General features: G+C 36.3%; 1 pseudogene; it reads left to right on the top strand.

The window, feature by feature from the left end:
• The window catches only part of LOC130854302 (60S ribosomal protein L12-like), a 45501-nt pseudogene extending 29699 nt beyond the window's left edge, over positions 1 to 15802 (top strand).
• Positions 15803 to 16192: the final 390 nt, after the last annotated feature.

The following is a 16192-nucleotide window of genomic DNA, read 5'->3' as shown; positions in this document are numbered from 1 at the left end:
ACTCTATTAGTCTGTGTGGGGGCATTTGTCAGGATGCATGAAATCTTAGACTGGTCAACAGGCTTTTTCACTTTTTATCCAGCTGCTTTGGTGGTGTGTAACAGGACCTTTCAAGCCATCTAAGCCAGGAAACAAGTGTTTCACATTGGCATATAGCATTCAAGTGTTTCTGAGCCCCCTACGTTTCACCTAGTGTAGGCAGCCCCTGTGAAGTCTATGAAGCAATTGCAGATTTTTGGTTAGCTACAGGCAAAAGCAGCATATTTTCCAAAATGTGACTCTCACTCACCTTAAGGTAGGGACACATGCACAACCATGGAAACCAATGCCAAGATGTTGCAATAAACAGCCAGCACAATGGGAAGATAAGGCTACAGCGAGATATTCAAGGAGAAGTAAAAGCCAGAACAGCAGCATTTTTAGTTCCCAGAAACACAATACTAGGATTAAGGTATGTAGTTATTTTTGTTCTCATATTTTCACACTTTCCACAGTGAGACAAACTGTTTCCAGGGAGAATATCTTATATGCATCATGTAAACAAATAAAAATGCCCTTAAAATTTTAAGACAGATAGCCATATCATGCTTAAAACCTATTCAATATCTTACTAGCCAGAGATTGCATATTTTATTTGTAGCCTTACAAATTACTTTGGGGGAGGGGGTGTAGAAAAAGCCTTCAATATTAAAAATGATCAAGTTTTAAACAATTATTTTTTATTTTAACTGATTCATGGCAGTTATAAAATTAGCAGTATTAGTTACATCACAATACAAGTGGATTCTAGCAATGTATTATTCATAAGATGTTTTGTAGCCAAGTAACATTAGAGTATATAGTTATACCAACAAATTAATATTTTAGAGCTAATTGAAATTGTTCTTCCTATAAAGATTAAGCCTCTTCTACCCAACACACTTCAGTCATTAAAATAACACTTTTAATGCCTTGTCTAAATGATGTCTGACATTAATGCAAAGCTATATTAAAGCACTCAAATGACCAGTTCTTTTGTAATGTATTCTATATGATCAGATATTGGGTCAGAGTTGGGCAGTGTGTATGAAGTAGTATCAAGTGGAAGCTAATTAAACTATATTCTCTATAGAACTTTACAGAAAAAAGAGACCAATAATCATCAGAAGGTATTCTGAAAATGGTATTTCTAAAAGGCTTGCAGCATGCTTTAATCTCCTTGCATAAGGGTAATTTTTGACATAAAAGTTTTACTGTAGGCTCAAAACTTCAGTTGGAAAATAATTTTTTACTATGTCAATAAAGTCATTATGAAGTCTCTCAAATGCTTTTCTTATATGATTTTTATTTCCTAAAAAATATCGTTTCATTTTCAAGACAATAATGGTTTCAGTATTTTGCTACATTTTCATTTAACTAAATATCTTCCTGAAAACAAAGTTAGCCTTCCTTGTCTCTGCTGAGACTGCTGTTACAGTTTCTACACCACACACAAACACACACACACACACACACACACACACACACACACACAAAATTCCCCCTGACCATCACAAAATGCAGGAAAGCAGAGACACTGAAGGTTTGTATCTATGGCAGACTTGTTCGCTCACTACAAAAATCCCTCTAACAATAGCTACTTAAATCTTCCACAGCCAGGCCAATTTTGCAACAGTCATGTTTGGGCTTACAAATCATGTCCTGGTTTTGTTTTCTGTTATCTCTCAGACACATCTGTGTTAAAAAGGAAAAAAAAATCACATGCTTTACCTCCATCGATAGAAAAAAATTAGTCACTACCTCTTTTCTCTTACAATTCAGATTTCTTACATTCTTTTTGAAACATTAGATTCAACTGAGAACAGCAGGTCATAGAACAAGAATTTCAGGTATAATATTCATCTCTAGAGATCAGGGGTCCTAGACAAAGACTTTGCTCCTGATGTCTTTTATTCATAGAATTTTCACTGATGTCACTTCATCTCAAACTTTTCATCCCTGCATGATATGAGAGAGCTTCCAAGCCTGAACGTACTACTTCCTGCTGTCTAGAATAAAGCATACATTTATGAAGGAATAATTCTGCTTCTGATGCTACATATTTTCAAGAGAGTGGACCTAAGAAATTCTTTATTAAGCCAGTTGAACATAGATTTATAGTGGAATATTTGCTTTTAAATGAAATAATTCAACTTGTCTTTTAATGTAAGCACTCTCATCAATAGAAATGAAGCAACCACTTCTCTCACTGTTCATAGCTGTACTTGGCCCTGATTCTCATTCTAGTTTTTGGATTCAAAGGAAATTTTGTTGCTCGAAACTAACAATCCGCCCCCCCCCCGCGCCCCCCCCCCCCCCCCCCCGTCCACCCCAGTGGGGGAAAAAAGTGAATTTCATTTGTACTTTATTCCTGCAGTACCGATGGGAAACTCAACTTGATCATGACTATATTAATTATTGTAATTAGTAACAGAGAAAAATACCAGACAGTGAATATTTGCCTGTAATATTTAGCAAGCATGAATTGAAAATCTAAACATAAATATTGTTAATATATGTGATAGTATACTAGAAATGCTAATACTGTTACAAGACCCACTCTGAGTATAAACATTTGCTGAAACCAGTACAAAATCCAATATGCACTTAAAGAATGGCACATTTAACTATTAGCAATTATTTGATATAAATAGGAATTAAAGTATTATTTTTATTTCCACATTTAATGATATTTTTGTCTCCACTCTGTGGTAGAAAAGATGGATTGTTACCTTGTTATATCATGTAGCAATGAACATATGGTTAACAAACAAAAATACCGATTTGTTTTTACCAAAGTGTTTTCAAACTTTAAGGCAGATTAATCAGATTGTCTAACAGCATACTTTGGTTAAATGTGCTTTAAAGTTACTGATTATTTAATGGATTTAGCTCCAATCATTGGCAATTTAGAAATTCAAGTGTCTTTTTCTTTCACATAAATTTGATTTTCTCCGGTGGCAGTTCTTGCAAACAGAATTCAGACTTCCAGTAGTAATCCCAATTCCAAAAGGAATTAAGAGAGAGTTATAGTAAAAATGAAGACTATTTCCAAGAACAGTTTCTATTATAACATTTCTGGTTGAGAGATGAGGCTTGTGTGAACTGTCTGAAGGTTCAGAGGAGCTGTCCATGGGTGGGCTCTGCGTATAAAGCTTCCGGTGTGGTTTCTATGGTTCCCCAACCTCCGAGTGTTAAAAGTCAGACGTCAGTGCCACAAAACCCATCATTAGAATTTAAACCACTGATCTCTAGAACCTAGGATTTAAATTCCCAGCATATCATTATGTAACACAAAAAGTCACTTGTCATGGTGGAAATTGCAGCTAATTCCAGGCATCCTACAGCCCTTCGTTTGGTTTGCTAATGAGGAGAGCCGAGAGAAGAGCACGCCCCCTTTGGGTGACCCTCGCCTCTTAGGTTGGTCCTGCTCAGGTGTGTCGGAGATAGTTCCAACATACTCTGAAACCAGATGCCTACAGAGAGCCCGATGTCTTGTTTTATGCGCTCAGAGAAGGATTCTGAGCTCTGCTCCCCGCCCTGCCTCAATCTTCCAATTACATCATGAGAGAATTCGACTCCAGTGGCTTGAAAAACCTGTACGAAATGTTAGGTGTCCTAATGAAATTCTAGAAATACAATTTGTGTTTTAGATGTCCCAATGTATTTAGCGGAAAAAAAAGATTTTCTACTTTCAAATGTCTATAAAGAGAGGCAGAAAAATATTTGGACAATTATATAGAGAGTTTATGACTGCAACCATCTGAGTTAAGAGGTAAGGGCTGGAAGCACATATGATGTTGCGTGTTCTTGAAATCACTCCTTAAGTTCTTTTACAAACAAGGTGGTTAATTATTAAAACAGCAAGTGTTGTTTGCTTATTCTATACAGTTATGTTAAATCATAAACTGAGCACTATGTAAAATGTTCTACGTTGACAAGGAAGGAGAAAATATGTACACAGGCTTTAAAATATGCGTGTAGTCACCACAAACAACTGTTTCCTGTTTATGACAAAGGAGTAAATAATCCATTGATCTGGCAGCAGGGCACCTGCTTTGCAACCAGCTCCATATCAGTAGTCCCTGAACCCTCATTATTTTTCCTCAATTAAAGTTCATAGTCTCGGAAAGTCTGTGCTGAGCAGATGTACAACTGTTCTTGACGACGGAACACAGAAGAATCACAAATTTAGAAAACTACTGCCATTTCATAAACCCCAGAATCACACCATTTGTTGTGGGTAAGAAACATTACAAACAATATGTCTCTTTTATAGGCTGCTAAGCCGGCACGTTACAGAAAAGAATATTAAAGTTCAAAAACTGTCACATGAGCAGTACATTATGAATATAGTAATGCATTTTTTTATGATTCAAATAATGGTTACTGAAATGAAAAAAAAAATCTTCAGTGGGTTGTAATGTAGAAATTGTGACTGAGAATTAGACAAAATTGGAAATAGGAGAAAAACCAAGCACAAAGTAATGATCTGCAGAGAACTACAAAATGTAATAACGAATGAATTGCAGAAATATGAATTCGACTAATGCTAGTTTTATTTTCATCTTTTGCATAATTCTGAAATCTATGAGCACTGATCATTAAGGCAAATCATTTGACTAAAAAATGCAGCAAGAATTCAGTTTCAAATATAACTAAGAGACACTCGGCTGAAGCCCTTTTTTTTTTTTAAACAATCTACCTAAGGTCAAATAGCACAGCATCATCCATTTAAAAAGCTATATAAATATAGCTTCCATCGCTCATAAACCTCCTTTTGTGCTTAAGAAAATGAAGAGAAGTAAGCAGTCAGGGAGATGTTCATTTCCATTTTATTTTTAAAATGTTATCTCCATAAGATTCTGAAATACATATTTTGCAGTAAAGAAGATGAAGTTCCTATACGACATTTTCTAGTCCTCCTTTCCCTCAGCATAATTCTGACTCCACAGTATGTGCTCTATAGACTGTAGCAGATTGTGAGTCTTGAGGTCAGAGTATATGCTTGAAGCATCAATGGCTACACCTGTCATTTTAGTTTTCCCAGGAAGAATGTGTTATTGTTTAATGCTGTAATATGCATTCGTTCCAATCCGACTTCCAATTTCGCCACTGCCACGGAGGTGACTCTTACTACCCATTAACAGAAATATTTCAATAGTATTTTGACTTCTGGTCTCTGTTATAATTACTTTTCTTTAATTATTTGAGACACAATTTTTCCTACCCATGCAGCCTCCTGAAATCTATTTTGGTTTTCCCAGGAAACCATACCATAGTTTGAAAAAGTGAAAATAAATGAGGTTTTACTTTGGAGCATTAATAAAATGTATAATTCTGTATGATATGATTATTGGTAGGGAAACATTTTTCCTTTTCACTTTTCCCTACTATTTACGCCTGATTAACATAGAGAATACTTTGAAGAAATTACCATATCTGTTTGGAAAAATCTACCTTGTATTCACTTAAAAGCCTGCATGCTGACTTCAGTTTTTACAGGGCTTGATGAGAACACAGTCTCCCTCAGACAAAGGGTGGAGTTAAAATACCCTGGGTAGTTGAAGCTCTCTTTAGTAGCTTTGTTCCAGGGTAAGCCCGTTTTTATGACAATCCTTTTTGTATATCTCCCCCCAAAATGGATTTCTTACATTTACACGTAAAATGTCAGAGTTGTTTTTAAAATGCTTTTCACCAATTTCCTTCGATGCAAAATTGGTTGTGGTCTGCCAATGTTGCTCTTCTGAATCAAGCAAACTATGAACATTACTCTTGCTCATTTCAGCCTTAAGAGGACAGCTCAATGTACAGTGACCAAAGATACATTGTCAAAATAGACACACCTGGTATATGGAGTAAAATCCCTAATCTCTCAAGCACCCAAATAAAATCATGACAGAAATAACCTCCTAACACATAACCTACAAAATGTAGAAGTATGCAGTTTCTATAATTCTCTGATTTTATTGTACTCACCTAATTTCATTTTCCTCGAATAAGATTGATTTAAAAACCACAATTTAACATACTATTTATAAAACTGTTCTTTTTTCCAAATAAGTTAATAAGGGAATTTCATTTCCGATGAAATACACACACAGTGAACTAAAACCACAGCCCTGGAGGCAGCAGGGTTGGTTGCAGAGACAAGTACAGATTGCTGTGGGGACAGATCTCTGCTTGCAAACGCCTCTGGAATCTATTCATTCTTTGATGGGAGGTAAGTTACTCACATTCCTTGAGACTCAGTATCTACATCTGTAAGATGCGGATAATTCAGTCTACAGTGATTTTTTTTTTTAAAAGATATAAATAAAATAACAAAGTCTCATCACATAGTAGGTATTCAATAAATATTATTTCCATTCTTTTCTCTGTTTTGCCCTTGACAAAGCATTAACAAGTACACTTCTCGTTCTCGTTTTTGGCCACTGACACTCATTAATGTGGCCCAGGAGAGATCTTACAGACCCTTCTCTCCATATTTTTCTCTCTAAACTTTTCATTAAGTTCAAACTCTCATTTCTTTTGAAACGGGCATCATTTCCAGACGGACAAAGTACTAGACATAATAGAATAGCATCTTCCTGGTTAGGTAAATTCTCCCTCCCTCCCTCTGTCTTTCCTTCCTTTTTCCTTCCCCTAGCCCTTCTTCCCCTTTACCATCCTTTCTCTCCCCTCTCTCCCGTTCTCCCATGTCCCCCTCTCTCCCTCCTTCCTTCTCATTCTTTTTCATCTTAAAAGATAATATTTCCTTGTGATGACTTAACAGTCATTTGGCTCAGTGTACAGGACTGTCCTGGAAGAGGTAGCAGTCCTAGAGAGGAGAAAACAGCATCCACAGCCAGGATATAACATAAGAGGGATCTGCAAGGCAGGTGGGGTTTAGAGTTTCTCAAATAAAAGAATCTAAGATACACTGGAGCTTGCAGGGGAAGTAATGCAAGTTTCATAGAAATGTTTTACTTCTTTTGCCTTTAAATATCTGTTTGATAAAAGGGGAGAATTTATTAGACTTAATGTTTAAAAACATTTTCTCTGCTTTCATGGCATGCCAGGGAGATGCGTTGTTTGTTTGTTTGTTTATCTCCCATCATTTTTTGGAGTGCCTTAGAGACTAGTAATTTTAATTCCTGCACATTACACAGATATATTCAGACTACTTGACCAGTTTTCTTTTTATATTTTCATACTTAAATTTTTTTTAGCAGACAAAAGCATTTTTAATGTATTCTTTCAAAATCCCCAAATACATTCCTCCATTTCACATTTCAGTTTTACTTTCCATAGTTTTATTTTGTTCCTTCTTAATATCACCCGCGAAACTAACTTATGAAAAGGGGACCAAAGGAAAATGCTTTGATAGAGAATACTACTGATGCCTCAGCAACATCTCTGGTAGTCTGGATAAAGCCACTCTGTCCAGCTAGTCTCCACATGGTACAGTTCACGTCCATACGGTGACTCTCTTTTTCCCAAGTGATTTAATGGCAAGAAAATATACGTTCACTCCATTAAACATTGTTTCGCTAGATGGTGAAGTTTTTGATATCTTTGAAAATTGAGTTAATGCTTTTGATTTATTCCTAAAGGTAAAATTGGCAGCTGTGTCAATGCATTGTATTATATCAATTTAAGTGCACAGTGACCATGTGACAATTAATGCAGAGAAAGTGGTGCTATCAGTTTAGTACTTCAAACCATCAAGAACTTCAAGATTACATTAAAGAAGCAAAAAACTAAATTCTTTTTTTTTTCTTTTTTCTTTTTGGCTGCGCTGCATGGCTTGCGGGATCTTAGTTCCCTGACCAGGGATTGAACCTGGGCCCTGGCAGTGAAAGCGTGGAGTCCGAACCACTGGACTGCCAGGGAACTCTCAAAAACCTAAATCATTTTTTCAGAGAGGCTTTAATTGAAAAACCCTATTCATTCGTGTGAGCCAAAGAACCCATAGCCAAACAAAAAAAGTAACCAATTATTTACCTTTCAAAAGACAGATGACCCAAAGCATCTTATGTCTGCTTAAAAAAAAAAGTATGTTACACTTCTTAGGGCTCTTAGTTTTAGATACACAAAATGCAAATACAGAAATGATTCAGTTATGCTTTGCTAGTGCTTAATAAATCAAGATTGCACAATGAAGAATGCACTGACATTCTAAACCTTAGCCTAATATTTAATGAACAGATCCAATATGTACTCTCTTTCGGATTTAAAAAATATTGTATTTGGTCTATAGACTTCCTCTAAAATGACCTAGATTCTTAAAAACTGCTCACTGCCTTTTTCTAGAATGATTAGAAATAACTGTTAGAAAAAATCTGATAAACTGATTAAGCATGAATAATATATATGAATTGTCTTAATAACTAGTGCCTTCTATCCCTTCTGAGATTTTGTGGCCTCTACCTTAACCATTCAATAGATTCTGATTAAATAACAGGAGATAACTTAGGGAGGTTTTATATAATAGTAACGAGAGCAACGTTCACACACAAACATAGTGGGTTACAGCATTAAGGCCACCAATGGATAAAACGCCATTCTCCTGCAAAAACATAAATGTGTACGTACCAAACTCTACATGCATTGAAGTAAACTAAGCAAGTTGATTGGCACTCAAACTTGCCAACTGCTAAAGGAGCTCAACTTCAAAATATTAAGCCTATCATATATGTGTGAAAACACGAATTGGTTCCACTTTGAAAATTCCATTTGCTGCTATGCAGTACTAATGCTTCTTGTGAGAGGTTTAAGGATTTTTTTTTCAGACTCACCTCCTTTTCACCACTGTTAGCACACTAGTATATTTAACAGAGACATTTACATGCTTTGCATTTTAAGTGTCTCGGAAATCCAAGCATAGAGCCTGCACATTTCCGCTGCACCATCAGATGTAATGAGTTATGGTACTATCGGCATGTTGATAAGCTATAGCCCAAAGAAGAACAAGAAGGAAGTATAAAAAATATGGCCAGAGGATGGGATAAAATTATCAGCTAGTGTGTTTTCCTGTTTGGTTTTAATCTACATTTAATTAAATTCTTATCTTCTGTGTACTTATGGTCGCATTTGAATGGCGAGACTGCATTCATTATGAATGGTAAAACTTAACTCAGAGAACATTACATGTGGCTTCTTTAAAAAAGAGAAGAAGAAAAACGCTGTCTTTATTCTTTACACTCAGGTCTTATAAAAAGGGACCAAACTCTCTCTTAGGTCAAGTGCAGTAGCACTTAACCTTTAGGTTAACTGATTTGGAAAGCTGGACTTAAATCAATATTTAATGCTATTTTTTATTTTTACAATTTGGAAATGTTATCAAATTCTGAGCCTGAGCAGAGCTGGCAAGGGAAGCAGTGAAGTGCATTAAGGAAATGCCTTCTTCATTCTTAAAAACAGAGATGATAACAGGAAGTTTTTATTAGTGCTGCAAAATGTGTGCATTAGTCTGCATCCTTAATTATTAAAACCATTACATTTCCTTGTCTTTATATGCTGAAATAAGAAAAAAATGCCTTAATTGCTATTTTAAGTTTTTTTTTCCCTGTGTCACAGACCCTTTGAGTTCATTCAAGCATCCGTATAGTTCAGAGAAAAATAACAAAATGCTTTGAACATAGCATTTGTTTACAGACCTACTAGTTTCCTAACATTTTTAGTTCTATTCCAGGAATGTCAGGGCAAATTGAGAACATCCTTAAGGCAATATTTGGTATCTGCAATAGGAAGCATGATTTTCTGGGTCACTCAAAGACTGGGTCAACCTGAATACAGGGAAACGGAGGCAACTGTTCCTGATTTAGGTTTCAATGTTTATTGCTGAAGAAGTGAGGTTTGAGATGAGATTTGCTATCCCTACTGATCAAAATTCACCAAAAACAAGAACAAGAAACTCTCCATAGTTACTGTATATCCTACGTGCATGCATGCGTGCACACACACACACACACACACGTATATATGTGCTGAGAGATTACAGAGTATGGTCACATATTTTTATGGCCTTTCTTAAAAGCAATAATTTATAACTAGTACCTGTATACCAGTAAAAGAAGCACATTTGTTATTATTCAATACTTTGTTATTTTATGCAATAGGGAATGCTAACCAGGAAAGGTCTAACATTCCAACTGAATGCTCAAATTTAAACAGTTATAATTAAATAATGGTGGTTACCAATGACATATTTTCCCCACCTATCCCTAGCATAAATACATTGGGAATGACTGCTTTGTTTTGATAGGAGCTGTAAATGTCCTGACAATTGGGCCAAAAAGGTTTTGTCTGACACACTGGAGACTCCATAATTTTGATGTGTAATGGGATGAAGAGACCTTCTATTAAGGCTTTGACCAGTCATTTACCCAGAGACTCCAAAGGGGAGGAAAGATATTTTCAGTATACATCCCTCACACTTCAAAGGTTTCTCTCTAAAATAAGCATTTTTATTTGGTTGGGCATTTATACAATTCAGCAGATGGAAATGTCATTCTCTTGTACATAAGTGAACATTATAATCACAAGTGGGATGAATTAAAAAACTGATAATTATACAAAGTTAAGCCTATTGTCAAAAGTTATTCTTAATGCTCAGAAGCTAAGCAAGCTAAAATATTTCTAACAAATGAGAAATCCTGGGTCATAAAACATATCCTCCACTGAAAGTACAGCTCTCTGAAGTCGTAGCTTGATAACCATGTTTTACTAGAAAATATAATACATGTAAGTTAAAACATTGGTTACTTGTTTTGCTTATGTTAATTACATATTTTTTTCCCCAAAATACCTTTACGTGTATTCTTTAAGTTCAGTTACAATATCTGTTTTTGTTGTTTTTTATTTCAGTAAAAACCTGTGTGAGATGGTGTCTGTCCAGGCACACATACTAACAAGATATTCTCTGTGATGCCTTTATCTGAAGAATCTGAAATGTTTAAGATAATTTAATTCAATAAATATTTATTGAGCAATAGTACATTGACCTAATTTACAGTTGTCTACCCAGAAGCCACTCCATGAGGTACTAGGTAGATAACACAGTCTCTGTATAGCAGTATAATGTTGTAGGCCAATACCATAATACAATTTGTTAAGGGTTATATAAGGACACATTAAAAACTAAGGGAGCTGAGATGGAGAAGATGTGATGCTCAACTTGGTAATGAAGCTGGGAGAGGGAAGAAGTCAGTGTTCCTCCATGTGCCCCCATCCCAGCTCTGTAGGCAAGACAGAAAGGAAAGTGAGGTAGGTATCAGGACATCATTTTCACAGTTGGTCTATTAGCATTGCTACCACAAAATTTATGATGCTTTTAAGGTTTGGGGTTCACTTAATTTGACTTAAAAATGATCTTCTATGTTGAAGGATAAAAAAAAGTCCATCTACCCTTCCAGTAATAATTCAGATATTTCTTATTGTTATTTCTCATAGCTGCCCTTGAGGAAAAAAACATACTTTGAACTAAATAGCGAATGATTTTTTAAAAAGCTATGACCATATGAAGCTTGGGCTGATGGAAGAAAATGCGATCTTGTGGACTGTGTGCATTAAACATGCATGCTTGAAAGAAGGCAGTATAATATGTTCATTCTCATTTTATGGTGGATGCAAAAGTAGCTTAAAGGAGGAGCATTTGTTGTGAGCCTCTGCTCCAGTACATGAGTTACTATGTAAAGCACCAAAACTGAAGACTTATAAGCACACAGGGTCTGTTTCATTAAGAAGTTCACTGTCTCGGCAAAGGGAGCAAGAGGGCCCTAGAGATCTGAGTGCTTCAGGTCAGACTACCCTCCCTGCTCCCACCCCACATAATTTCACATCGGAGGTCCCATTCTCAAACCATGGCTTCCATCTTTCTAATTTACTCTTTCTATAACTTTCATCCCAACATTAACTTCACTAGAACCTAAAATCCAACACTCACCTCTTTCTCACAGTCCTTCATCTCCTCATGTCCTTACTCCTCTGCTTACTCAGATTACAGACACTGTGTCCTTCATCATAAGCCCTTCCTTGCAAATATCCTCTGCTCCCATACTCCCTCTTGCTTCATTAACTTAGTCTGGCAAAATCCCAACCTTGTTCAACCCAACTTTCCATCTACTCTGCCTTTATACCTAGCAATAGACTAGCTGAAGAAATACACACAACAATCCTAATGGTCTCATTTTAAATTCACGATCAATAACATTACATGGGTTGGTAGTGTTTCCCAGCAATCATACTATCAATACATTTCCCTAGTCCATTCATTCTCCAACTTCCATTCCCCATCCATTCTCTCTCAACTGTGCTTCCTTATTAAGAAAGTTGTAGTCATCAGAAGAGAACGTTGCTTCCACCTCCATATACACTCAACTATACGCACCAGTGTCCACATACTCTGCTCTCATGACAACTATTATGGATGTGCTGACCATGTCCTTACTTAAGGCCACCCTGCACTTCAGTATTAAGTGCCCCCCTTTTTCCTGCAAGCATCAATTTTCAGTCTCAACTAGATCATTCCCATCAGAATGGGCATACCACAATTTCCTGTAAACAATAACAATAACAAAATAAAAACCCTTCAGGTCTTATTTATCTGTTCCCATTTAAAGCAAAGCTCCCTGAAATAGTTACCTCCTCTTGCTATCTCTCAATCGGACTTTCCAATAGGTGCTCACTTCCACGTCTATAAGGAGACTGAGCTTGTCAGTATCATCAAAGACACTGCTAAATCCCATTTCTTGGATCTTGTCTTACTTGAATATCAGAAAAACGGAAATCAGTTTCTCCCTGAAACCTTTTCTTCCCTTGGCTTCCACTCAGCACATTCTCCTGGTACTCCTCCTATCTCGCTGGCTGCTCCTTCTCAGTTTCCTTTGCTACATTCTCCCCTTCCTTCATCTTGTCCAGGCACTCTGGGCTGCCCTGCTATTCATGAAACATGCCAACGTTGTCCTGCCCCTCCCCTGGATATTCCTGCCTAAGACAGCTTCATGGTTAGCCCCTTCATCCCTTTTAGACTTTCTCAAATGCCCCCTTCTCAGTAAGGTCTTCCCTCACTATCTTATTTTAAATTTCAAACCTCCCTCTGTGTTTTATTTTTCTCTCTGACTTATTTTTCTCCATAACGCTCTTAACCATTTAACAAAGTTCACATTTCGTGCATTTATTTATCATCTTCTTCCTTTATGGGAATATAAGATCCTAAGGGAAGAAGTTCACTGCTGAATTTGGTGCCTAGGACTATACGCGTCACACACACAAGAGGCATGCGGTAGCTATTTATTGAGTAAAGAAAATAGACCACTATTTTAACTTTTTACTATATTTTTATGTCCTGTAAGAAAATTGTTTTCTGTCTATTTTCCATGACTCTGAACTAATTATATTTATACATTAGTATGCTGGACTTCTCTGGTATTTTAATAATATAGAATTGCACACCCATAATTAAGGCTAATTTTATTATTTTTACAATGTTATTTGGCTTCAGGGTATATTTCTATGTTATGAAAGTTATTTACCATTATCTTTTTATTGCTTTATTCTTCACATTGCATTAGAATAAACACTACTATGTTGGCATCAACTAATAGCTCTTGTATTTATATTGACCAATTCTTTTGGTACCCCTCTTCTCCTTTCCTCTATATTTTAATCTTCACAGGAGATGGGAGAGGATGATAAAAGTGTGTTTGTGAGATATTCTATTTCTGATAGAACAGACTTATGTGAGGCAAATGGATTTAAATGCTGTGTAATAGTTGCCATTTCTGAACCCAGCTTTGACTGTCTGTGAAGCATGTAATGACATTAAGACGAGCATAAAGATAGGATTTGGGTGGATTTCCTTGTCTTCAGGATCAATTATTTCGACCTAAGTCCATTAGCCAGACTCTCCCAGTGTTGCTAATTTTAAGCCAAATACAATAATTTCTGGGGTTAGGTGAGGCTACGGGGAAAAGAAAAGGGGGTTATAAGGAAGCAAATTTGTAGAAAGAAACACAAAATTCAACCCTTTCCGAAACAGACCTGAAAGCATGACATCTATTATTTGTATTGGCTGTGCTTTCCTTACAACTGTTGATTTTTTTTGCACCAACCTCTAACCTACCATTTCTGAAACATTCCTAAGAAGACTTGAAAGAAGATGTTAAAAGCATATCTGCACAGAAGCCCTGGAAAAACTACAGCTGCAAAGTGTTTATATAAGAGCAATCAAAGGTATCAACAAGCAAGGCAGCTGAAACTGTTCTCTCAGGAAAAGAAAGCAAAATTTACCCAGACTGAGTATTCCTATGAAACAGGTTACAGGGAATTCAGCAGCCAATATGCATGCCCCACACGCTTGTATATTCCTCCCTATAAACATGAATATTCATAAACATAATCCCAGTAGATGGGAACCACCTAAGTAAATTACTGAACATTAGGAATAGCAGAAAAACCTTTAAGGCAATTCAAGTACTCACACAGACTTGGACGGTTTGCACCAAATAATTGGGCAAAAGGATTACAACCACATTGTCTGCACTTGTCATAATCTGTGATTGAGTTGTTTGATCTGTATTGGTTACCACGTTAAAGGTCAAAAATTGTTACTTGACCATTCTTTAATGCTACTCTTGCTAAAATCTAGAGTATTTCCCCTTAAACTGAGGTCACAGAACAGAGAATCATTTGAAGCATGCATTGTTTTAGAGAAGTATTCTCAGAGGTTATTTATTGAGGCAGTCACTCTACTCCTTAAGGGCCTGACACTTAAATATTTTATTTCTTTAGTGGGATTTTGTTTTTGCTGTTTATTTCTTAATTTTGTCAGTGTTCCTGCTGCCAACAAACACTTCATTTTCTAATTCAATGTAAGCTGGGAAACCAACTAACCAGTCTGTATTGGTTATATCTAAATGGAGCTCAGTGGAGATCTGACAGACTCTTATAACGATAAAGCGTTAGACTAAAATATAATACATTTGTGGTATCTAATTAAAGTTTTGTTTAAAGTAAAATCTATATTTGCATCTATTGAAATGTATACCTACATTTAAATTTAGGTGATTTTATTTGTTTTCTCATCCTTCTAGGTTGTTGGCTATATTCTGGAACATAGCAAAAATATACAGGAGATATATGTCTATATTAAATATTACTATAATATTTGCTCACAAGACAGCACCCTCTACAACAAAAGGTTAACATTTAAAAATTATGTGGGGGGAGTTTTTTGATCAGAGGAGGCCAAGGTTCAGGCTTCTTCTGTGGTCCCCATCTGGTTTATCCTACATCAGCTGCCTCTGCCAGGCCATCCAAGTTTGACCCTAACAAGATCGAAGTCATATACCTGAGGTGTTTCAGCTGGGGAACAGTGTCACATGTACCCTGGCCCCCACACTCATTCCCCTGGATCCGTCTCCAGAAGAGATTGGTGATGACATGGCCAAGACAACTAATGACTCAAAAAGTCAGCTTTACAGTGAAACTGACCATTCAGAACAGGCAGGCCCAGGTTGAGGTAGTACTTTTAGCCTCTCTCTGAACATAAGAACCCTCAAGAACCACTCAGAAATGGAAAGAAGCAGAGAAACTATAAGTACAATGGAAATAGCACTTTTGATGAGATTGCCAATATTGCCTGACAGATGCAGCACCAACCTTTGGCCAGAGAACTCTCTGGAATCATTAAAGAGATCCTGGAGGATGCCTTGCTTGTGGCTACAATGCTGATGGCTGCCACCTATATGACATCATCGAGGACGTTGGCTGTGGGACAGTAGAACACCCAGATAATTAAGAACTACAGAGGAAAATATTTTGGGAAGGGATTATTTGACAACCAAAAAAAAAAAAAATAGTTGTATGGAAGTCACATCATCTCTTCATGAAATATAAAGATAAAATTTGATAGGGAATCTTCTCAGATTTATGCTCCACATGGTCATGCATGCAAATCACCTGTCTATCAAGTCTGAGGTTCTAAACGAAAGTGGTGAAGAAGACCACAGACAAACTTCAACAGGCCCGTGAGCATCTTAAAATTATATGCAATGTCACATGTGTATATGCACACATTTTATCTGAATGAATTAAAAATTTTGTAAGAAAAAACTTTGAAATACTTAATGACCAAATGCAGACTATTAATAAATTGATGAAATAATAGTGGTTATATTAGTTTATTATT

Source organism: Hippopotamus amphibius, chromosome 5 (assembly GCF_030028045.1).
Source record: "Hippopotamus amphibius kiboko isolate mHipAmp2 chromosome 5, mHipAmp2.hap2, whole genome shotgun sequence".
In the NCBI taxonomy this organism is placed as follows: Eukaryota; Metazoa; Chordata; class Mammalia; order Artiodactyla; family Hippopotamidae; genus Hippopotamus; species Hippopotamus amphibius.
Note: the sequence above shows the minus strand (reverse complement) of the source record. Positions and strands in the feature narration are given on the sequence as shown.